We start from the raw sequence: 25,517 nt of genomic DNA, 5'->3' as shown, positions 1-25,517 counted from the left end.
GAGCCTTGTAAGGAGAAGAATTCTCAGTGCCATGAGAACACTTCAAGAAAACAAAGCAAGAGTCTCGTGACCTCAGTATTTTTCTTTTTTTTTTTCAAAAACACAAAATTGTTAGTGGAATGTGTTTCCGTGTTGCTCCCAGGTATAGATGAGAGGAGCAAGTTTACTTTAGATATCTCATTTATTGGTTGCTGTTGTTATTCAATTATCCTTTCTCTGCCTCTATGGAAAAGCATATTTTTGCTAGTGCGTCTTGTCCTTGTGATGGTGTAGAGCCTGAACCAAAGTGAACTTTACTCGGGTGACCTTTCCTCACACTCAGAATGGATTGTCTGGGGCTCTGAATAGATTCGGCTGTTGAGATTTTAGTCTGCGTCATTTACGGGCTCCATTCTCCCACGTCCCCACCACCTCTAGAGCAGTGATAACCTGTGTTAAAGTGTTTAGTGAAAACATAAAACTAGGTTTTGGCACCTTCACAACTGGGTGTTCAGTAGAGATCCATCAAAAAGGTCCTTTAAAATGCTATCTGTTGTCATTTCAAATGAGTTTTATGTATTAACCCAGCTCTGGATACAGATAACTGACAGCTGATCAGCAACCACAGTGCAAAAAAACCTGTTACACACGAAGAATATGCCTGGACCTCAAGGCATGCATCTGAACTATGTGAGTTTGAGCCAATTTAGCAAGGGGGGTCTCATGGAGAAGGGGAAGGAGATGTAATTGAGTCCTAACACTTATTTTCTAAGATAGATTTTTTTAATTGTGTTAAATCTTTTAAAATCATGGAGTTCTCTCTCTTTTTTGTGTTGGACTACTTCAGGGAAAACTGCCCTAAACATTCCTCACAAATGGCTTCCATTTCTTTTTCTCCATTCTTAACTACAACTGTGTTTATCTACCCCCCCCACACACACACATGTGAATTTGTTCATGCCCCGCTGACTGCACACACGGCTTAGGCTCAATTGATGTTGAAACCAGAACCTCCAAATTCATTTACATTTGCAACAACTTCTTCTTCTTCCGTGTCAGTTGGAAGATATCTCAATGACTTCCAATGGAGAACGACTCTAAAGAGGATTTGATATCCATTGCTGCTTCTGTTTGTTTGAGAAGAAACTCAAGAGGCAGTCTGAGACTTGGAGACTTATCTTCTCCTCTCAAATGCCCTTGTGACCCTTTTTATAAAAGATTATAGTGAAAAATCAATTTTTAATTGGGCCTGAGTAGCACACAAGTGCCTTCAGAGGAAAGAATCTCCAACCAGAAAAACTTTGTCACCTGGCAATTTAGAAATTAGGATCTGAGCAGGCTAAATAATCAAATAGATCTGCAAACCTCTCAGTGAACCCTAGCCTACTCTGAGATGAGTTTTCTGAAAACCTGGGCTGAGTTTGGAGAAATTCAAAGCAATTTCATGGCTGCAGATGGAAACCAGGCCCAACTCAGCAGTTCAAATGAACCTGAAACTCAAGGGCCATCTCCAGGGGTCTGAACCCAACCAAACCAAAACAGAGTAATGACTCCCAGGGAACAGTGAAAATCCCCTGTGCATTGGCTTGGCAGAAACTGAGAACAGATTTGTTTTCTATTATTCAACTGTGATAAGTGAGGAAACTACGTTTCCAAGATGGTTTGTCTGGAAGATCCCTGTTCTTCTGAGGCATGATGAACAAACTCAAGGGCATTGCCACACCTCACATCCCTGCTACACTGCAAATGTCTTGGAAAGTAATGAAGGGTATTTAAACTAGTGCAATTCCTTTAAGACATGGACAATTTAGTATGAGATGGTTCTTTTGATATGATTACAGGAGCAAGGCTGTAGGGCTGAGTAGCGATAGTTTTTTTGGTAGCTTTCATCTCAGAAATAAATAGTATCAGGACTGAAGTATTCTGGCCATAGTCCTTGACATCTGGACTTGAACTCCATTTCAAATGTTCTGGTTGATCATGAAGTTCCACATGATATCAGGCCAATGTCTTGCATGCTTGATGGAGCTGGTCAGCCTTACTTTCGGAACACCTGCAATGCAGCAAGCAGCAACAGACAAAGAATTCACTGGTTTCTGAGAGGTGATACTGGCTTCTTCCCAAGGCCTTGAATAATCAGTGATGCCAAATAGCTCATGAGACAGGGCCTCCCCCTTTCTTCCTTCCCTTCCTTGCTTCTCTCTATATAGTGTCTTCTGGAACATTGCAGAATGATAGCTTTTCCAGAGGTTCGTTTAAATGGACTAACTTTCAGTTCCTCAAGGAAGTCAACTGATCTTCAAAGAAATTAATTATTTAAGAATTTCATGCAATGTACGTTGAACATATTCACCCCACTTAATTCCTCCCCTTATCATATTCTGAACTATTTCATCTTTTCCCACCTAACTTTGAGACTACTTCTTTAGTTTTTATTTTTCTTCTTCTTTATCTATTGAGTCTAGTTTGTGGTGTCCAGCTAGTCTTCGGAATGGGATCTGCTATGATCTGTGGCTGGAAGTCAATCAATATTTTATCTTGATTGATTAATCCAATTTTCAAAAGTTATTAAAGGTAAGGGCCATCAAGGTGATTCAGTGAATAAAAATGTCTGTTTCACAAGCCTGATGTCCTGAGTCTGATACCTGGCACCTACAGTAGAAAAAAACAATTCCTCCAACTTGTCTTCTGGCCACAGTACTTGTGAGTACATGCTTGTGCTATCATCTATCATCTATCTATTATCTATCTATCTATCTATCTATCTATCTATCTATCTATCTATCTATCTATCTACCTTTAACACCTATCATTTATCTATGATCATTTATCATTTATCTATTTATCTAGGTCTCTCTATATCTATCAATTATCTATCATCTATGTATCATCTATCATCTATTTCCTATCTATCGTCATCTATTTATCTATCTCCCTTTCTCACACTATTAATAAAGTGAAATTTAAAAACATAAGTCATGAAAGATCAATATACCTCAATTGTTTGTAGAAAAAAAAAAGAAATAATGACTACTCTAACCATTTAAACCAGAAACTCCTATTTCTTATCTAGTCCTAAAAATTTTTCTGAGAACTAAATGAGAAAAAAAATATTCCACTCCTCCTATGTGTTTGGGCCTGGCTTGTTATTAAATTGTTTCATTATATGCAACATTATTGGCATTACTATGGTTGCTGTCATTTGACTTTTCGTGATGCTCACTACCATGAACATCTACCTGCTTCCATGGGAGAAGGAAAAGAGATGGAAGAAAAGCTTTCTTGACTCGATTTTCTTATCTTCTTCCTTGGCCTTACTCGTAGAAGCATCATTTCCAACCCAACCCCTGAGAATGCTTGTGTATTTTCATTTTCTTCTTACCAATTCTTCTATTCTCTGGGTAGCCTCTGATCCACATGCATTGATCTTTTCTTTAGAGAAAGTAACTATTTTGTGAAATATCACCTAAACAAGTCATCTATCATATCTACAACTTGGTGTACAGTTTTCATGAGGGATCTCAAACCTTACTGCAAATTAGAAACATTTTGGGAAATTAATACCAAAACAAAACAACCCTAAATCTTGGGCTATAACTGGAATAAAGCAATCAGACTTTCTAAGGCTGGGACCCTGGCGTTAGAGTTTTCCTCATATGCCCTCTCCAGCTCTCCATGATTCTGCATTTGCATTCTGTTTAACCTTTTACATAAATCAGCAAGTCTGCATAACAATATTGCAAAATAAAATGACACATTTTTGAGAGGTTGCCTTAGAGAGGGGCATTTCCCCACAGTGCAATGTGCAAAGGCTGTTGGCCCCTGAGTCATGGTTTACGTGAGGCTTTGGCCTTACAATTGTAATTTCTTCTTTTGGTCAGGTAGAGGAAAGTGAATAGCCCTTTATTTCCAGTTACCTCAATTGTTAAAATAGGTATGTATTAAACAATTATTCACTAAGCTTTTCTTCACACTCTGTCCAACATGACACTAAGAAATACGAGGGAATAAGTACTATTCCTTTTCTTATAGTCTAAGTATGGAGGTTGTCAGGGTCCTAAACCTATTCTAAAACAATCCTCAACTTAGAAATCAGAAAGACAAGTTATCCACCAGAAATATATTTTAATGGTAATTATTAGGAATCTCCCTCCTCCCCTACCCCGTCGCCAATTGCCCAGGAAAGATCACCATATGGATAGACTCCAGTGGTGCAAACTATAGTGTTCCTTCTTGGTATAAAATCTGACTTAATTTAAATTTCCCGAAAATAGACCCTTAATGGAAAATGTATATTCAGCCCAAAGTAGGCAGAATAGTGGAAACTAACTAGACAGGAAAAGACAACAGTAGCAGCAGCAGCAGCAACACTCTCCCCACCCCCAGCATGTTATTGAGAGAGTCATAGCACTGACAAAGTCAGTGTCTAGACTTACTACACAGAATCACTGTCTCTTGAAACAGTTCATTATGAGGGAAGACAAGATGAATCCTGCTGAGATCTTAGCACTTAGGTGTCTCTCATTTTTCCGTGTTCACACTATTATCTTTAGTTCCCTAAATTTTCGGATTATATCTCTTGAGACTGTCCTGATGGGCGTTATGGAAGCTAAAACCTCACACCCTCCTCGGTGACTCTCTTAGGCTCAGAAATAGCGAAACAACCCAGAGCCTTCAAAAGCCAAAATAGACAACAGAGCTGCTGAGCCTTCGCCCTATCAGGTGTGATACGAACATGGGCACTGCTTAAACCCCACTATTGAAGAGGGGCTGGAGTTGGAGGGGATGGGGGAGAAAGGGACACAGTGCAGTAGCGGTCATGGCCAGCCATGTCCTGGAGCAAGAGCTCATAGACCAGCCAGGCAAATCTGAGGAGGGCCACTGTTGATTCCAAGTCAGACTCTGTGTCATCGATGAAGATTAAAAAAAAAAAAAAAAATCTGATCATCTAGTAAACCCAAGCTGTGAGGTGAAGCAAATTTTACTACCACAGATCTCCTCCACTGGGGTAAAGTGAACCATGAAATAGTCGTGACTGTACAGCAAAGCCACATTTCCTTCTGGGATTTCATCATGCTTGTCGGTGGTCACTGAGTTTGCAAAAAAGACCAGAAAAGCAAGGGCTGATCCTCACTTCAAATCCTAATCTTCACCCTACCTTTCTTATCTCTTCTTATTCCTGATTGTTTTGTCTCTCCATTCCCTCCAGAAATACCAGAATTCTAGTACTGAATCTCTTGAACTTTGTCTTGAAGAATTTCCTTCTGGGCTGGAGAGGTAACACAGCAATGAAGAAAATTTAATGTTCATCAGAAGTCCAGAGTTCAGTCCCCAGCACCCATATCTGGTAGCTCACAGCTGCTTGTAACTCCAATTCCAGCAGATCCAATTCCCTCTTCTGGTCTCTGCACATACCTGCACTCAATTACATTGTATTTGCACATACAAACACTTGCAAATAATAATAATAATAATAATATAATAAAAATTATAATTAAAATTAGAACACTTTTTCACAAATTCATGTTCCCTACTCTTCTTTTAATTTATTACAATTTATTCACTTTGTATCCCATCTGTAGCCCCCTCTGTTGTTTCCTCCATGCCTGTTATTCTAACAAAGACCCTAGGGGTCTAATGTTGTGTAGAAAGTTGCTTAATGTTGTTAAAACCCGTATTTTCTCAAACAGACGTAAGCAGATTATTTTGTTGTGTTTGTTGAGGCAAACAGTGTCCTGAAAGGTGAGGATTCTAGAAACAAATTGTGGCTTAATCCATGGCTCTTAATTCTTCATTCCTCCATATCCTCATCTTTTGTGATCCTTTGGGATGGCTATGGTGTCTTCTGGATGAGGGTTCATAGGCAGGCAGCTTCACAGTGGAGTTTCTGAGGTTTTCAAAAGGTACTTGCCACACCTAACAGGACCCCACATTACAGAGGTAGTTTCACAGTGTTTCCCAAATTCCAGGTGGCCAGCAGCTTGCTTAGTCCTGCTGACTTTCAGATCAAAGTCTAGAATGTGTGCCATTTTCATGGCTTCTTTGTGGGAATTATTCTTGGTACTTAGAATAACTCAAAGTAGCCGAAACAAGGCCAACACGGTGACAGAAACTGTTTCTGCCAACCTACTCACTAAGAGCTTGAATTAGCTTCCTAGGAACAGTGTCCCCAGTAAAAGACGTGGCAGAATCCTCACCCAGAGCCACCCCTGAAATTGCTGTTCCCAGACAAATGCATGAGCCAGCTCAACCTGATCCAGTCTGACTACTATTAGTGAGTGAAACCCTGTCTATGTACTCCATCGGTGTGATTCTCAGGCAGGGCCCCTCTCCTTCTGTTCCACCCTTACTACCAAGTACCAGCGTTCATGGTTGCCTACCTACACAGTCACAGGAACTCCGTAATTGTTCTCTCTACTTCTACTGTCCTCTGGGTCTATCTGTTCAGCCTCAGAAACTGCGCTAATGTTTCTCATGACTGTTTTTTTGTTGTTGTTGTTGTGAAAAAAAAAAATCAGGTGGAGAATTTATTCAAAATGCAGATTACCAAAGCCATCTACAGTTGATTATTTGCAACTGGGGCAACAGTCCTGAAAATTTATGCTTTAGTAGCCAGCACATGTTTGGGAGTAGCTTTTTCTTGAATGTCATTCTTCCTGCAAGAAGAAATGAATATAGACTTGAAATTGCAATAAGAAGTGCATCTAGCCCATGAAAGACACAGATAAAAAAGAATGCATGTCAATAACAGAATTTGATACACTTTTTGTTAGTCTTGGGGAAAGACTCTTTTTTTTTTTAATTGTTTTTTTTTTTTGTTGTTGTTGTTGTTTTTTTATTTTCAGAATTGAATTTTGAGAGCTCACATTACAGGCAGTAAGGAAGCTGTAACTTGAGCATAAACCTCTCCTGTCTCCATTTCCCTTATATGAAAGCAAACTGTAACACAGTCTTTGCTGTGGGGAACAGGAACACACAAAGTTGTACAAAGACACATCTTAGTATGGGAGCAGAGACAGCAGTAATGGACGAGGGCAACAGTGATTCCCTCACTTTTTTCCTTGCCTTTCCATCTTGGCTTAGATACTTGATGATCCTCTTTGTGCTGAGATACATAGTCTGCAATCCTTAGGCTGGGTGGAGGTCTAGGGAGAGGTACTAATCTTAACAATAGAGGTCTACATCCTTAATCTCAACAGGCCTAGCCAACCTTTGGACACAATAAAATGACATTGTCGACAAAGTTCATGTTTAATTAAGCCCTACAAAATAACTTATGAAATCAAATTATTAAAAACAAAAATCAGAAAAATCAATTAATTTTTCTGAAAATGGACTATTTTTCTGTTGGGCCATAGTCATAGCTACTCTATGTTGGAAGGGGCTTCGTGTTGAATACTCCTGCAAGCGATGAAAGAACCCATGGCTGTAATTTTTCTGCTTAAAATTATCCAGTGTATTTCTTCTGCTGCTCTGGGGACATCTGAGGCTCCTTATAACAAGAAAGGTCTTCCCAGTCAATGTCTATAGATACTTCACACTTTATCTGCTGTGTGCTCAAATGCATACACTATGGCCATATTGAAAATCAACTGGTTTCAAAGTACTTGGTGACTCTTAGATTTCCATGTTTCTTTATCTTTTCCTTTTCCTGAAAAGTCTGATTAGCCATTCCAAAACAACGTTTAAAAATAAAAGTAAGTCTCAGCATCTGCTTTGATAGTCTGCAAGGCAGAGCCTTTCAGAGGCCCTCCGTGGCGGGTTTCTAGCTTGTTTCCTGTTTTCTTCTTCTGATGTCCTTCCTCTTTGCCTTTCGCGAAGGGGATTGAGCATTTTAGTCAGGGTCCTCTCTCTTGATTAGTTTCTTTAGATGTACAGATTTTAGTAGGTTTATCTTATATTACATGTCTATATGAGTGAGTATATACCATGTGTGTCTTTCTGCTTCTGGGACAGCTCACTCAGGATGATCCTTTCCAGGTCCTACCATTTACCTGCAAATCTCATGATTTCCTTATTTTTCATTGCTGAGTAATATTCCATTGTGTAAAAGTACCACAATTTCTGCTGAGACTTATGGCCAACTGTTGGGCAGTATGCATGGAATCTTATGTAAGAAGTGGGAAATAGTAAGATCTGGAGAGGACAGGAACTCCACAAGAAGAGCAACAGAACCAGAAATTTGAACGCAGGGGTCTTCCCAGACTCTCATACTCCAACCAAGTACCATGCATAGAGATAACCTAGAACCCCTGCACAGATGTAGCCCATGGCAGCTCAGTGTCCAAGTGGGTTCCATAGTAATGGGAAGAGGGACTGCCTCTGACATAATCTGATTGGCCTGCTCTGCTCGTTGATCACCTTCCCCTGAGGGGGAGCAGCCTTACCAGGCCACAGAAGATGACAATGCAGCCACTCCTGATGAGATCTGATAGACTAAGATCAGAAGGAAGGAGAGGAGGACCTCCCCTATCAGTGGACTTGGGAAGGGGCATGCGTGAAGAAGGGGGCTGGAGGGTGGGAGCGGGAGGGGAGGAGAGAGGGGCTTATGGGGGGATACAAAATGAATAAAGTGTAATTAATAAAAATAAAAATAAAATTAAATTAGAAAATAAAAGTAAAATGGAACTTTCCTTTTAGATAAATGAATGAGATTTCAGACAAGGAGAGAGACGTAGAAATGTGTAACCTTTCTCTGGATGCTGGAACTGAGGTAGCACACTCACTCTCCTGATATCCATTCAAACGTGGATGACAAGCTGACGCAATTCTTCACAGACACAGTCCACTTACACCCCAGTGAGGGCTCCAACTCAGGTCTCACCAGACCCTTGGTGTGTGTCTTGTCTCTTCCACTTTGAGAAACCCATTGACTATGGCTGCTCTCTCTTTACCCAGGCATTTGCTCTCCTTGAGTTCAGCTGTGACAAAGTAAAAGTTTGTTATAGAACAGAAAGAGCCAGCCGTTTTTCTGATCACAATATAAACAAGCTACGTGTGCAAAAAAGTTTTCAGTAACCCACATATTAAGAACGCTGCATTCCATAGGCATTAATCCAATCTAACTCTTAGGCTGGCGCTTGAGAGGCCATGAAGATGTTCTGTTTCAGAGGAAGTGCCTAGAAGAAGCAGGAGAGGTGAAATTGAAATCCCCCCCCCCATTTCATAAGCTACAGCTTCGATTTTAGAAAGATCCACCACTAAATTAAATTTTGCAAGGACAATAGAAAAATATAAGTTGAGCTTGAAGGGTACCCAGAAAGAAAAATTTCTGACTTCAGAATTTATGATATTCACACTCTTGCTCTGTGGCTTGTCACTTTATTTATGCTCATGCTTAACACAACTGAGGCTTCTGGGTATTTCTTATGTCATTAAATACTAGTGGCTCAGCCGAGGGAATAGAAAGCGAGATTCTGTTTTGTTTACTATTGTTGCCATTCAGCATTTCATCTGGAGACCCACAGGGGACCTCTGGCTGTATTCACAATGACGATGACAGAAGTTTAAATGAATGCAGCAGGTTCCCACAGGTTTGCAGTGCAGTAAATCTGAATGCATGAATGAAGAGTCTCTTGGAACGAACTTGTTCAAGGATATAAAATGCAGACTCTGATATTTCATTTTTCTTCATCTTTGTGGGAGCAGAGGAGAGAAAAAAAAAACTGCAAGCAATGAGGTTGAAATTCTCTCACTAGAAATTTCCATCCCTCTAGCAGATTCCTAAAGACACAGCAGAATACCGTCCTGGAGTCTCAGGGACTCCATCTAACATGCTGCTTTTTGAAGTAAGGCACATGACCCGAAATTTAGTCTTCTTGGGGTCACACAAGTATATGGGGTTTCTCAGATTAGAGTCCTGCTCTCTTGACTCTGTGTCCCAGTAACTTTTTACCCTGTGTTTCAAGGCCTCTCTTTTATTTCTTCAACTGGATTCTTGTAGTCTAGGAAGATACATAGCATGGCCGAAGTGGCAAAACACTAACTATAAAGGATATACACAACATAAGAGTGATGCATCCATATTCAATGATCAAGTATCCAGGATAATTGGATTTGGTCTTACATAAAATTTCCCTTTTAGATAAATTGAAGACTGAGATCTTAGGGTCAAAGTTAGGAAAATCAGGAGCCAGTTTTGGATACAGGGGCAAGGTTTTGTGGTTCCCAGTCTTACATGGGAAGCTTTTAAGGTAAACACATCTAGAAGATGATTAGAAGTCACTGAATTAACAAAGCAAGATAGTAGATTGCCAATCTTGAGCATTTAGACGCAGAAGCAGTGAGTTAGAAACCCACTGATAGCATGTGTGTCCATGGAGTTTTAAGCCTACAGAGATGAAAGGATAGCTGTAGCACATTTTTATCTTTCTCCCCAGCTTTGAGCATGCACAGAGAAACATCCATGCCATAATGTCAGACTGGCAAACTCACTGAGCATTTCCTTCAGTATGATAGAGGAACTGGTCTCTGGTTCTCTTTCAGTCCTCCCATGAACCTGTCTCAGGGTCTGTTTGGCCCATTTGCTAGATAACTCCAGAGGAACCAAGGTTTCCAATTGTTATGCCTTTACAAGAGTTACTGTCAAAGGGCTGTGGACTCAGAATTTTGGCTTTGTCAAATGAGTCCATAAGAAGCGGCGTTCTTTTCCTCTTCGTTATGATCTGTTTTTCTCCTGCAGAGGCAGCTTGAGATAGACTGAAATGCCCTACTTTTGTTTATGTTACTCTCCAAAGCCCTGTTCACTGCAACAGCCCACCCCTTTACCTTCACAGGAAACATCATGAATTAATTGTTTAAACCTTAATAAAATTGAGACCATGTTGTTTTAAGGTCATGGTTTCCATAAAACAAATGTCAAACTATTTGTGTGTGTATGTGTGTGAGTGAACTTCATTCTTTGCTTTCTTTCCTGAGCTGTTACTTCTCTCAGATGCCTTCTCCCATGGCAACCTAATCTGATTAGCGTCTAAGATATTTTCAAGTAAGTGCAGGGGCTGAATTTTGCTATTTCTGATGGAATAGCAAATCGTCAGCTGGTGAAGACAATTCTTTCACTCCTATCATCTACCTGTTTCTGTGCCTACTTGTATACCCACATATGTGACTTGGAGATGACTAATCTCTTCTCATCCAGCATCATATGAGTGTGAAAACACACCCTGCCTAGTGGTAATGAATTCAATATTTTAGGACTCATTTGACAGATGGTTTTCTTATTCTGAAGCTACTACCCAATAGAGAATCTTGGGAGTATGTAATACATATTTAGGACAAAGACAAGGCATAAGATTATTGCTAAACAAGCACCCACCCTTTAGTGTCATAAGAAAGATGATTAAAAGTCAAAAATTTTCATCCATGGTCAGAAATTTGTAATATTTAAAAAAAAAACCCTGAAATGTATTCTGGATAACTATGGTTCATTGCTTGATTTCCATTTCTTGTTTATGTTCATTTTCCTCATTGCTTTATTGTACTCAATTTCACCCTTTATTTCCCACATTGTTATTGCTAATGGAGTAATTGATGAAGTATGCTGTTGAAGTGATGTGCATTTTTTATAGCTGTCTTCTGTAGGAGCAATGTATATATATAAAACCTTAAACAGCCTTGAAATTAAATGTAATATATTTGCATCTGTATAGTTTTTATTTTCGCATCTGGAAGCCATTTAGCCAGTTATTTATTTGAAAACTGGTCTTAGGAGCAGTAAAAGGCCAAGGACTGAAGCTGTGTCTACACTGAGCTACCGAATCAAGCCCAGACTAGAAACTATGATTAAATCCAGCCAGTAGGCTGACCCAGTGGGAAGGAGCTGTTCTAGTACAAATTGGAGCCTCTGCCGACTCAGAGAAGACAAGAACCATACCCCCCATCATCTTTCTGTTTTGTTCTAGCTCCAGCCGGCACTAGCATGTGTTCAGTGAGGTAGTTCATCCCTTGCTGCATTTCATGACTTCATGGTCATCTCAGTCATCACAAGCTCCTGGGAGGGACCAAAAATATGTACAAGTTTAATTTGCTATCAAAGGCATGTGCAATATATTTTCTACATTAACCTCAAGGGATTACGGAAGGGAGTTGGATGGTAATTGAAAATTTGCAGAAAATGCAAGTAACAGATCAGGCTCAAGCTTTTAAAAGGCAAGAAATCCATATAAAATATATGAGGGAGCCTTTGAAAAAGTAACTGCTCACATTTCAAAATAAAGTCACGAGGGCAAATGTCTCTTCACTTTCAACCTGGTACACAGAGGCACTAAAAAAAGTGCCAATCTGTGAGTAAGTCTTTCCTCCCAGTTCTCCTTCTTCACTTCCTTATTTCTAGTTAGATTTCTTTTTCCTTAGGAGGAGGCTTACTTTATGGTAAATTAATGGTAAATTTTTTAGTGTACAAAAATTGTGGCTTAAACTGTTTCACCGAAATCTGTTGGCTGGTTTCCTGGGATATATTTTATATAACATAGTACTCCTTTATATGTCTACTGTCCTTCAGCAAGTCCTTTTCAAAGTAAGGCCAGTGTCAGGGCCCACAATGAAAAAAATCCGGAAAAATGTGGGAATGATTCTAATGCTATGCTTATGAAGAACCCTGAAGGAGGAAACCAGAAAACTGGATGAGACATTTCTTGTCTCCTTACAGCTCAAGAAAGTTAGGTGCAGAAAGGGAGGGTGGCATTTTTATTCCAGATTCTAGGTAAACTTTCTGATAGATGCCTGCATCTCTCACAAGACTGAAGGGTTGGGGCCTTTAGCAGTTTCTAACACTGTACCTTGCCATAATAGTTACTTGTTGTGTAGGGTACTATTGCTGTGTGAACCATCATGACCAAAAGCAAGCTGGGAGGAAGGGTTTATTTGGCTTATAGTTCAGGTCTAAATCACAGTTCATCACTAAAGAAAATCAGGACAAACTCAAGCAGGGCAGGAACCTGGAGGCAGGACCTGATGCAGAGGCCATGGGTGCTGCTAACTTACTTGTTCCTCATGGCTTGCTCAGACTCCTTCCTTACAGAACCCAGGACCACTGGCCCAGAGATGGCACTTCTCACATGAGCTGGGTCCTTCTCCATCAACCCCTAATTAGGCAAATGTCTTACAGGCTTGCCTATAGCCTGATCTTATGGGAGGCATTTTCTTAACTGAATTTCCCTCTCAGATAACCTTAGCTTACTGATCCCTTGTCTACATGACATAGCCATTAAACCATATATGTATATTTTTGCATCATTCAAGTTTCACTTTAAAATCATTGATCACAATCATGATCCTTTTTTAATTAATTTTTTTTTTTACTTATTACAGTTCATTCACTTTGTATCTCAGCTGTAGCTCCCTCGTCCCCTCCCAGTCCTACCATCCCTTCATCTACTCTTCCCATGCCCCTCCCCCAGTCCACTGATAGAGGAATTCCTCCTGCCCTTCCATCTGACCCTAGGTCTCATCAGGACTGGCTGCATTGTCTTCCTCTGTGGCCTGGTAAGGCTGCCCCGTCCCCACCTCAGAGGGAGGTGATCAAAGAGCCAGCCATTGAGTTTATGTCAGAGGCAGCCCCTGTTCCCCTTACTAGGGAACCCACTTGGACACTGAGCTGCCATGGGCTACATCTGTGCAGGGGTTCTAGGTTATCTCCATGCATGGTCCTTGGCTGGAATATCAGTCTCAGAAAAGACCCCTGGGCCCAGAGTTTTTTGGTACTGTTGCTCTCCTTGTGGAGCTTCTGTCCCTTCCAGGTCTTTCTATTTCCCCCTTCTTTCATAAAATTCCCTACAGTCTACCCAAAGTTTGGCTACGAGTCTCAGCGTCTGCTGTAATACCATGCTGGGAAGAGTCTTTCAGAGGCCCTCTGTGGTAGGTGCCTGTCTTATTCCTTATTTTCACCTTATTCTGATGTCTATCCCATTTGCCTTTCTGAATGAGAGTTGATCATCTTACCCAGGATTTATCATCATATTGCTTCTTCTTTAGGTGTACAGATTTTAGTATGATTATCTTATATTGTATGTCTAACATCCACTTATAAGTGAGCATATACCATGTGTGTCTTTCTGCTTCTGAGATACCTCATTCAGGATGATCTTCTCTAGTTCCCACCTTGGCATGCAAATTTCATGATTTCCTTATTTTTAATTGCTGAGTAATATTCCATTGTGTAAATATACCACAATTTCTGTATCCATTCCTCAGTTGAGGGGCATCTGGGTTGCTTCCAGGTTCTGGCTATTATGAATAAAGCTGCTATGAACATGGTTGAGCAAATGTCCTTGTTGTATACTTGAGCATCTTTTGGATATATGCCTAGGAGTGGTATAGCTGGATCTTGAGGTAGCATTATCCTAATTGTCTGAGAAAATGCCCAATTGAGTTCTAAAGTGCTTGTACATTTTTACATTTTCACTGAACAGAACACCAACAGCTCAGGCTCTAACATCAACAATCAACAAATGAAACACCATGAAACTGAAAAGCTTCTGTAAAGCAAAAGACACTGTCATCAGAACAAAATGACAGCCTATGGATTGGGAAAGAATCTTCACCAACCCTATAGCTGACAGAAGCCTAATATCTGGAATATATAAAGAACTAAAGAAGTTAAAGAACAACAAATCAAGTAATCCAATTAAAAAATAGGATACAGAGCTAAACAAAGAATTCTCAATAGAGGAATATCGAATGGCAGAGAAACACTTAAAGAAATGCTCAACATCCTTAGTCACCAGGGAAAAACAAATCAAAATGACCCTGAAATTTCACATTACACCTATCAGAATGGATAAGATAAAAGACTCAAGTGACATGCTGGAGAGGATGTGGAGAAAGGAGAACCCTGCTCTATTGCTGGTGGGAATGTAAACTTGTAAACCATATTCTTTTCTTTCTCAGAGATGCAGAAGGAGGCAGATTGCTACAAGTTTGAGGCCAGCCTGGTCTATAAAGTGAGTCCAGGACAATTAAGCCTATTCTGTCTCAGAAAAAACAAACAAACAAACAACCCAGTGTGTGTGTGTGTGTGTGTGTGTGTGTGTAAAACATTAAAAGTCTCACAGTCATTACAAATTAGAGTATTCATTAAAATATGAGCTCCCTGTAGTGGTCAGACCCTAAGAGGAACACCAATGATAACTAAGGAGGTTCCATATTCCCTGGAACTGGATAAAGATGGTTGTGAACCACCACCTAAGAACTGGGAAACGAACCTGAGTCTTCCAGAAGAACAGCCTTCTCTTGACATTCTCAATATTTGTAATCCACTTATCACTTGAATGTGTGTCTGACCTGAGATTGGTTAATAAGCACACTTTAGTTAAAAATGATGAGGTTCATTCCTTTAATAGACAGTAGAACTTGACTTGCGTCTAGCTATTTGGAATTCTTCCTTGGGGACTTTAGGAAGAAAGCTACCTCACGGAAAGATCCACATGACAAGGAGTTGTTCCCTGTCAACCTCTGGCAAAGAACCAGGGTCATAAGTCCAACTGCCTTTTATGCATGAATACTTCATGGTTGCTACCCAAGGAGACTGGTACAGAAGATAGCGCAGAAGAAAGCGCAGCAGTCTGAGTCTAGACCTACGTTGTCGTCCTGGAGAGAGGCTGAACTGAGGAACCCTCTGCCTATGTTTCTGCCCTACTGAAATGTAAGATGCTCCATGCTTTGTTTTATCCTGGTGAGTCTTCTGCGGATCCATTGTAACAAGAGTAGATTATCAATATCCCCATTTTCTCATTCTGCCTCTAAATGAAACTAGCCCTGGTTCCTCTGACAGTTTTGTTCGTGAAATTTCCTCCAAAGGTTTCTCTTCAACCCTCTGCCCCAAGGCCAATGCTTTTGTTAGTTTTCTCCTGTCTTCTTACTTGAACTCCAGCCACCTTGCTGGGGTCATGGACTGTTTTCCTCGTGTTCCTGGACTCCAGCTGAGAAGATGAAACTTTTCTCTAATACTTCGTTTTCAGGTATTAGTGAATATTACATTATATTTCATATAATATGCCCAGCTTTGCCTGAACAGGACTCCTAATTCTTGGCCTAGGCATAGAATCGTGTTGCTGACATCTTTCCCAGTTCACCTAAGGTTAATCTATCATTTCAGAATCCTGTCTGTGCTAATCAGGTGCTGGCTGTGTTTAGACACGTGCTTCTCCCAGTGCTAATCAGAAAAACATTTAGAGGCAAATGGGCAGTGAATGTAAAACCTCATAGTTGTTCAAGGTGGCAAGGAAAAGTGACTGTTGAGTTCTCAGCCCTAAGTGAAATGTTTATATCCTTGTTTTCAAGGCCCAGGCAAAGTGGTAGAAGAGCGGTAGAGAAAAATGTAGTAACCAGATAATGGGTAGGAAGGCTGTGAAAAGCTGTCTTCTGGGCTTGACGTGGATGTTACGGTCATGAACTCATAGCAGCTGTGTTCACCTGTGCTGGACCTGTACAGGTTTGGACCCATTAATGGACCCAGCCATGGATGGGAGGAGAGGTATTATCTTCCATGGTGTAGCTACTGGCGGGTCCCCCATTGTAATGGAAATTTTGGTTTCTTTGTAAAGTCAGTTATGTTATGTAAATATGTTTTTGTTTAATCCCAAGTGTGGGATTTTCATTTGGGTTTTAGTTTGTCCACAGCTGGTAACTGTCTCGCGTGGGGTGTGGTCTCGGCCAGCTGGTAATGGCCTGCCTCGTGGGGCGGGAAGAGGAGTGTGGTCGAGGACTCTGAGTTATATAAATATGAGGGCCCAAAAAGAGAAGGGATGGCATGTGGCAAGAGAGACCAGAGACGAATGACATGTGCCCCTTCGGAGCAGCCAGATGCTTCCTGGTGCTGCGGCTTGGAGGAGACTGCTTGCTGCAATAGAGAAGAACTCAGAGACTCCAAAAGAACTCTTTGACTCTAAACAGCCAGGAGAAGTAAAGGGGTCTGCACTCCTTCTCCCCACTAACCTTCTCTCTCCCTCTTAGGGTCGGGGAATGGAAGGAAGAGGCTTTAAGAAACCCTAAATAGAGTTTAAAAACTAGTGCCAAACTATCTTCATGTTTATGGGGGTGAGCCTGGATCTGCTCGGTGAGTCACGAAACTACAACTGAAATAAAACAAAATGACACGAAAATGGAAGGAGTGCTTGTAGGAAAAGTGGCATAAAAGTGAGAGAAGAAGCACAGAAGATGAGGTGTTGGCGCCGTTTACAGTCCTCTTTATGTAGACTTTACCAAGGCTTCCCCACGTCCATCTAAAGCCCTGGTACCCACCTGTATCATCAGTATCGTCTGGGATATCACCGAACCAAAGGCTTGAAGGCAAAAGCTAACACCAGACTTCAATTTCCCTCTAACCACATAAGTGTTTTGTTTTGTTTTGTTTTGTTTTTTTTAATGTAGATTTTTTTTTGTTTGCTTGCTTGTTTTGCTTCTTAGCTCAAAGGATAAAGTCAACCACAGACCATCCAGCCCAGACAAAATAAAGATAATCAATGACAATTTTTAAGTACATTCAAAAGGATTTTTTTTTAATTTAAATTTCCACTGGGGATAGAAGAAAGGAAAGACATGTAATCACTATGCCACAAACTGAAAAATCATTTCTTTTGGTCGTATATTGAGAAAAACTACAAAAATTCCTTTCAGAGGCAATTTCTTTCCGGCGAGGTAAGGTAAGAATGTGGCCGTGACTGGAAAGCAGACCCCAGATGCTCACCATGACGCCTCTTGCGCCTCTTGCCCCGAATGAACTTAGCCTTTTAAAGAAAAGTAGACCCATGCATTGCAGGATCCATGATGTATTCATAGAAGCTGAAGTGATAGGGGTCCGATTTCAGTCTTTTCCCTGTGGGCTACCAGTGTTCCCAACATCACCTGTTAGCAGTGCTGTGTTTTTCTTGTTGTATGCTTGTACCCTCTTTGTTGAGAATCAGGGTGTGCTTTCATGAACTTGTGTCTGGGTTCACTCTTCTAGCCCATTGCTCCACTGCTCTGATTCCATGCCAGCACCATGCTGTTCTAATTGTTATGGCTCTGTAATGGAAGGATCAAGTGTGGTACACTCTCCAGCTTTATTCTTTTTGCCCAGCATTGCTTTGGCTATCTGAAGTCTGTTGTGCTTTCATATGAATGTTAAGATTTAAAAAAAAAAATTCTGTGAAGAATGTCCTGGCAATTTTGATTAAAATTGCATTGAACCTGTAGTTGCTTCTGGTGGGATGGTCATTGCACAAGACTATAGCTGTCAACTGATGACAATGGGAACCTTTTCCATATTCTAGTGTCTAAATGGATTTCTTCAAAGTTAAAGACTTACTTATAGGTATCTTTTATTTGGTGAGTTATGTTTATTGGGAGGTACTTATTGTTTTGAAGATTTTATGAATGGCATAGTTTCCATGATATCATTCGCATCATGTTTGTTTTCGGATCCCACAGGTTTGCTGAACATGTGGATCATTCTTAAGGCTTTTCTGTTGCAGTTTCTGAGATCTCGTATGTCCAGTATCATAGTATCTGCAAGCAGGGATAACTGGACTCCTCCTTTCCTATTTGTTATCCTTTTTGTTTTCTTCTCTCATTTTATATACAAATAAAATCCAAGAGACAGTGCCACTGCTGTTTAGGAACATGTAAAATCTAGTCCGTATAATGCTGGAAAGGAATATTTGAGATTTTACTTTAAACTCTTCCTCAAATGGTTTGTATTATTTTACTAACTCAAAACACCGGTCTAACTTCCTCAAATAAATTAAGCATTTGAAAACATAACATTGAGGGATGAAATGGCCAGGATAAAGTTATGTCTACCTTTGCTGTAAAGTGAGTGGTTTTGACAAGTGTGCCTCAGATGAGGTCAGGGCCACTGAGGGTGACTGTATGTACGTGTGAAGTTCCAAGCAGTCAACCATAATATAGTCCCTTTAAATGTCAGACAATCTAACTGGTTATTTTCAAGTGCTGTTAATAGTTAAAAGACCATTCGCATTTAACTAGTGTTAAAGATTACGCTAACTGTTTCCCAGGATCGACCTCGTTTAATACCTACAATAGTACATTTGCATAGAAACTGATTATGCTCAGGTAACACTTGAACACATCAGGACTTAGAAAAGTGAGGGAATTTGAGACCTAGGCTATTGATTAAAGGATGGAGTTTAAATACAACCCAGTAGTCTGACAGTAAAGCATGCACACCCCATCACTCCAGCATGCCCTTTAATAGTTACTGTGAGTGTGGTTCACAGAAACCTTTCCAGTCCTGGTTACACAGTCACTGTTAGCTACTGGTTGAGCAATAACTCTATCCAGGTACCGGAATGACTGAGAAATAAATCCTCATTTAGAAGGCCTTGCAGAATGCCATTTTTAGCTTGCTTCTAACACATGTGAAACAGTAGGAATGAATCAAATCCCATGGTTCTTTGAAAGCGTCAATCCCCTTCCTACATTAGTCATTATATGGTTCATTTAGCAGACATTGGCAGGACCCTGGAGTCCATAGCCTAGCCCATGCCTAAGTTGTGTGAATGTCAGTATCCAGAACTCACCACCAAAGGTCTCAGTATGGTCCTCACACATGTAGGAGGCAGGTGGATATTCCAGGGGCTAATGTTCTCCTGAGAAGTGATTAAAGAATGTGTATTTCAAGTTCCTCACCCTTCAGATGGGGCAGTTCTGAGATCTAGATTATGACATCTTCTGGTTTGCCAGCAAGACTGAATACAGTTTTTCACAATGACTACTTATTGGATAATATGATTTGATTTTTTCTTTTTGGTCCCTTTGTAATTTCGGCTTATTGCTTCTATCTGGGGGCTTCCTGGGCATCCAAATTGGTGATTCAAACACTATATCTAGGAGAATCCACTAAAGTATAATTTACAAATTAATACAATCGCAATCATATGAAAACCAGTATCTTTCCCCACATTTCATGTTTTCCTTACAAATAAACAGTGTGTTACTCAAAGATATGACAGTCTGAAAGCTTCTGGCTTACATAGTATTTGTTGAATTATGACAATAAAACGTAAAATTGCCACAGGAGTTCTTGATAGAAGAGAGGACTGAAGAAGTATCTTTGGTGTGTTTCTGAGGCTTGATAAGCCAGTTTGGTGGCAGTCTCCAGGAACTGTCATAGATGAAGAAGGCACAGTGAGTTCCATATCAAGGAGTGACTCCTATTTGCACGCAAGAAATTCTCCAGCAAATGGTGTCAAAATGATCTCAAGAAGAGTCGAATGAGAAAGAAATGAGGTCAAGGTATAACAAAACCAGCCTGAGAGACAGAAATCTTCCCACATGCAACCAGGGCAATGGGGTTTAGAGCTTTCTCTGCTTCTTAAAATGTTAACAACTCTGAGAAAGCCAGTTCAGTTCTCAAAGTTTTATTCTTCTATAAAATAGTGCCCATTATGTTTCTTTGCTTTAATTACCTTATTGTTGAATAAAATTTATGCTAACTGATAGTAACTACCTAGAAATGGTGGGAAGGAAAGTTAAATCCCAAAGAATGAGGAAGAAACTTCTCCATTGCATCTTCTTGATCACTATCTTGGTTCAATTGGTCAATAAATCAGATTGTCCATTACCAATAATTTTACCTCAACAAAATCCAGAAATGTGTGTGTTCTCTGGGATTTGTAAACAGTTTATAAAATTCTTTTTCTCCTGATATCTCAACGCTTCCACATCTGCTCTCAAAAGGTGAGCTATTTCAACACATTTGAAATGTGCGTAGTTTAGGATTCTTCATTCTCTAACGTTCCTCTTATTTAATAACTCCGGTTACGTTAATTTTGAATTCTATCTGTATGTAAATGGTCCCTAGTTACATAATTCCAGGGCAGAACTCACTCGGAGCTCTAAGCCCTTGATTTAGGTGCTTCATTGAGAATTCTAATGTAAAATGGCTTTACTGCCTTCACCGATTTCCCCACTTTCTTTGACAGGCTCCCTCTCATTTCTGTAAAAGACACCATCAAACACATCCTCCGTTAGAAAACTTTGCTGTCAAGTTTCACTTCAGACCAAGTCGTGTTTCTACTTAGTCAAAATCCCACTAAGAGCTACTGATTGTAGTTGAAATAAAAATCTAACTTTCTCACAGTTTGTAAAGTTCTGTCAGCAATTTTTAAAGAATGGCCCTAAGGGGTCAGCATGGGCAACACTATTTTTATAGTACTACTGAAAGGTCAGTGGCATTTTTTTTTAGTTCTGTTAACATTTTCATGAACACCAGAAAAGCAATGCTGAGCAAAACTGTTAGCATGCAGGCGCTGGTGTTGATCCGTGCTGGGAAATCACATTTTCCCTGCTTTGCATTAACAGTTAAAAGTGGGGAAGGGTCAGCTTCACATAAGAATATCTTAGGTGAAGCAGCTAAAGGATTAATTTTAAAAATCGTAGCTCTTGGGTACACGGCAGTGTGTGTGTGTTCATATGTGTTCATGTGTGTTTGCTCATATGGGTGGTGAGTGTCTATGTGTTCATAGGTGGGTGTATGTGTGTATGTATGTGTGTAAGTGCATGTGTTCTTATGTGTAACAGTATATGTATATGTGTATGTTCATATGTGAGCACAGGTGCATTCATATGTGTGTGTATATGTATGTCTGTGAGTGTTCTTATGTGTGAGTGAGAGTGAGGGTGTGCTCATATGTGTGAGTATATTTGTATGTGTGTGTGTGATGTATGTGTGTGGGTGTGCATTCATATGTGGGAGTGTATGTGTGTGTATGTATGTGAGAATGTGTGTGTGTGACCATATGTGTGAGTTGGGATCCAGATATGCCGGTGTTTGTGTTGTTTGCCATTCTGTACAGCCACACGCTTCTAGGAGTCCTCTGTCACCTTTCCATATTGCCATAGAACTACACGCATACACAATGGCAGCTGGTCTGGGAACCTGATCTCGTGCATAGCAAACTTTACAAACTGAGCTGTCCCCTGAGCCCCAGTACGCAGTCTTTTATTATTGTATATGATAAGATAAGAAATATACATAAAAACCCTGCACAGTTGGTTGAGTTGTGAGCTGAACTTGCCAACTTTTTCACGGAATGCCATTTTTGAGTTAGTGAAGTGACTGACACACGAATTATGTCGGGCTAGATTTAAATCAGTCTGTCAGTTTAAGGGAACTGGTGGAGGGTATTGGCTGTCAGTGTTAAATTCAAGCCTTCAAATAAACATTAGACTTGTGGAAAAATCTTATCCTTTGCTGTGAACTTGATAGCATCCTGGTACTTAGAATCTTTCTGGTGACATTAGTCACCATTTTAACAAATGTGATACTCTCTGATAATATGCAATGAACTGTGGCAACATTTGGAAGATCTACATTTTGCAGTGAGCTAGTACCTTCTAGATGACCAGCAAATGATGTTCCAAACCACCATTGGTAAAAGACCCATTTATCCTTTAAGATACACAAGTGCAAGCAGGATGAAGATTGTAAAAATCATTGACATGCCCTCAGATTCTAATTCCTAGCCAATCTTTAAAGAAGCAATAAGATAAAAGGATATGAAAATTTATTTTTGATTCATAAGTAAAGGAGTGACTTGATGAATTATAGGAATATGTCAACACAGACACAGACACATGCACACGTACAGAGGCATAAGGACATTCACATACAGAGATATGCGTATATACACATATACACAGAAGCATGCGCACATGCACATACAAATATATGTAGGCATGCTCAAATACACATGCATATACACAGAGACATGCTTACATACATAGTCATATACACGCATAGGGACACACTCATATGTACATATTTACATGCACAGAGTCATGTACACATACACAAAGGCATGCATAGTCTCACATAGATGCACGCTCACATGCATATTTACAAAGACATAGAGGCATGCACACAGACATATACGCATACACACAGAGACATTTGCACATACATGAGCCATCTTTGGAGGAGGTAGCCGAATGCTGAGAAACTTGAGCATAAAAAAACAAACAATGTCTCTAATAGATTGCAGCCACTATAACCCACTGATTAAACGATGAATCACGGTTTCATAAGAAAGTAATCAAATAAACTAATTAGCACCCAAACCAAAGGAAGGAAGACAATCCCTGCAGCAGAACGGCTGCTCAGCCGCACAGGCGGGGCAGATGGGATCTGGAGAGACTGGGGAGAGGTTTTGCTTCACAAGCGTGAGGACCAGAGGTCAGAGTCCCAGAGGCCCGCTATCAAGCCAAACACAGTGATGTGTGCTTGTGATTCCTGCCATCCTGTGGCTGGATGTGCAGCTGAGATGGGAGAAGCAGTCCCTGAAAGCTAGAGGACCAGCTAGCCTGGCATGCATGGTGGTTAACAAGACACCTTACCTTCGATAAGGCAGAAGGAGAAGACAGACACCTTTAGACATGTACTATGGCATGTGTGTTTAGCACACACACACATACACACGCACACGCACCACACTGACCGGCACCTCAATCAAATAGTCACCTTAAAAAAATAGCACCAAGCCCAACAGCATGCATGCTCTCTGTGACACAGAGGGCACGGCAGCACCTGATACTGTCTCTGCAGCTTGTCTGACTGGCTGAGTCCACTCATGCAAGGCCACCTGACAAATCCGTGTGGAAAAGCAGTCCACCATCGAATTCCTCTTTACCACTCAAAAACGTCAAGTTCAAGGATGGCCAAGCGCCGTTGTACCCAGGTGACTGGAGATACATGCCCAATAAGTGTGCTGGACCACCCTGTATTAGGAAAAAAAAAAAAAAGAAAAAAAATGAGGGTAAAGTATGAATGGTGGATTACAAAATTGTCCAGGATCAATGTTAATTTCTGAGAATTGTGAGATAACTTGTGAGAATTTTTATTAATAGGAAATATTTAAATATTTAGCGGTATGAAAGCATAATATTTTCTACCCATCCCTAAATGAAGATGTTTGTATGTATAAAAATGAGAAGATGTTTGTATGTATAAAAAAAAAGATGGTGAAAAAAGAAGATATAATTACTGTAAACAATTGCTAAGCAGGGCTAATCAGTGCATAAAAGTCCTTGTTACTATTGTAAACTTTGTCAATTTGAAATTATGTAAAAGTACACAGGTATGTTTTAAAGCTCTAAGATAAAAGAAAAAATTCATGCAGCATGGGAACATGCCTTTAATTAGAAAGCAACTGGAACCCCGGTTTTGAACTAGATGTGCTTTTTCTAAGTTCCAGTGTCTGTCTGCAACACTGTTGGGCCTCTTATCTGCATTAGCAAACAATGGAACTACAGGCAATCTGCTTTTAGCAAACATGCTGACATTTCTAAACTCAAGAATTTGTATTTGGGAGAAAAATCAGGCTCATCTATAATTTATTTTATAAGACTTTTTGAAGTATCGATGGTCCTTTCTATGAAGCCACTCTTGAAGCAAACAGTGGCGCTGTGTAACTTTTGTAAAAGTCTCTGTCTTCTCAAATCTTTCTCTACTATTCCCTCTGGAAAATGAATATTGTACAGGGAAAGCAGCATTATCCTGATGTCTGACCACAGAATGAGATCAAGAGCACTTGGGTACTGCAGGGAGTCTTGTTATTGTCGAAATATTGAGGCGAGCCAGGTAATGTGCCCTCTACATCCATTAAACTCCAGACACGTCAAATTTAAGATAGAGCAGTTCAAATTAGAACCTGACACTTTTAAACAGAAGGGATGAAACTGAGAGGAAAATATCAGAGCAAAAACAATGAAAAGTGTACTTTTGCACTTGAGAAGAAACTAAAAAAAAACAAACTGGAGTATTAGACATATTAGTAACATTTGCAGTTTACAGAAGAAAATGATTGGGGAAGGGTTTGCATAATGCTTTGAAACTGCTAAGTTTATTTTCAGAACAATGTATTTTTTTATTTTTCTCTTTAATTATCTTTTTAAATAAATCTTGGCTGAAATTCCAGAGAATATTAGAAGTTAATTTAGTGTTTGATATTTATAATGTTTTTTTTTTTTTTTTTTTAGAACTCAAGTCATTTACTTTCTAAGGAATTAAAAAAAAACTACTAGAAACTGTGAAATTCATCATGGTATTCTGGAATTCTCCAGTGGGGAAAAAAAAAAAACATTTCACAAATGTGCATACATACAAACACAACACACTTATAAAGTTCATCCTGAGACATTGACTGTTGTAACTACAGAGACTGACAATTCCTGTGATACACTATATGCTGGAGATATAGGAAGGCAAGAAATAAATGTCCATCCATGGCTGAAGACCAATGTCCCAACTCAGGCAGATGACAATCAAAAGCAGCAGATCTCTGCCTGGCGCAATTAAGTCGACAAATAGACACGCCACCGTGGCTGTAGTTTTTTTCTCTGCCTGAATGAAGATAATACAACTGAAATAGTTCTACTGGGGCAAAGTCTTGAGCTGTTTCCTATGGAACTCTGGGTGCATGTGTGTTGGCAAATACATGAATGAGTTGTAGAATTGCCACAGTTGTGATGATAAACTTTGATTGTGAAGTGTCCCTTCTACTCTGCCACAAGCTCTTCTGCTTGAATCATTGGTCTCCAGT

At 40.0% G+C, this 25,517-nt stretch overlaps 1 long non-coding RNA gene across 1 annotated transcript in view; it reads left to right on the top strand.

The window, feature by feature from the left end:
* The first annotated feature begins 15,524 nt into the window (after positions 1–15,524).
* LOC132648103 (uncharacterized) overlaps positions 15,525–25,517 on the top strand; it is a 54,541-nt gene continuing 44,548 nt past the window's right edge. Inside the window, exon 1 of the long non-coding RNA XR_009586478.1 lies at positions 15,525–15,649. This is a non-coding gene — a long non-coding RNA (uncharacterized LOC132648103). The remainder of the gene's footprint in view (positions 15,650–25,517) is intronic.

The sequence above is a fragment of the Meriones unguiculatus genome, chromosome 15 (assembly GCF_030254825.1).
Source record: "Meriones unguiculatus strain TT.TT164.6M chromosome 15, Bangor_MerUng_6.1, whole genome shotgun sequence".
Taxonomy (NCBI): Eukaryota; Metazoa; Chordata; class Mammalia; order Rodentia; family Muridae; genus Meriones; species Meriones unguiculatus.
Note: the sequence above shows the minus strand (reverse complement) of the source record. Positions and strands in the feature narration are given on the sequence as shown.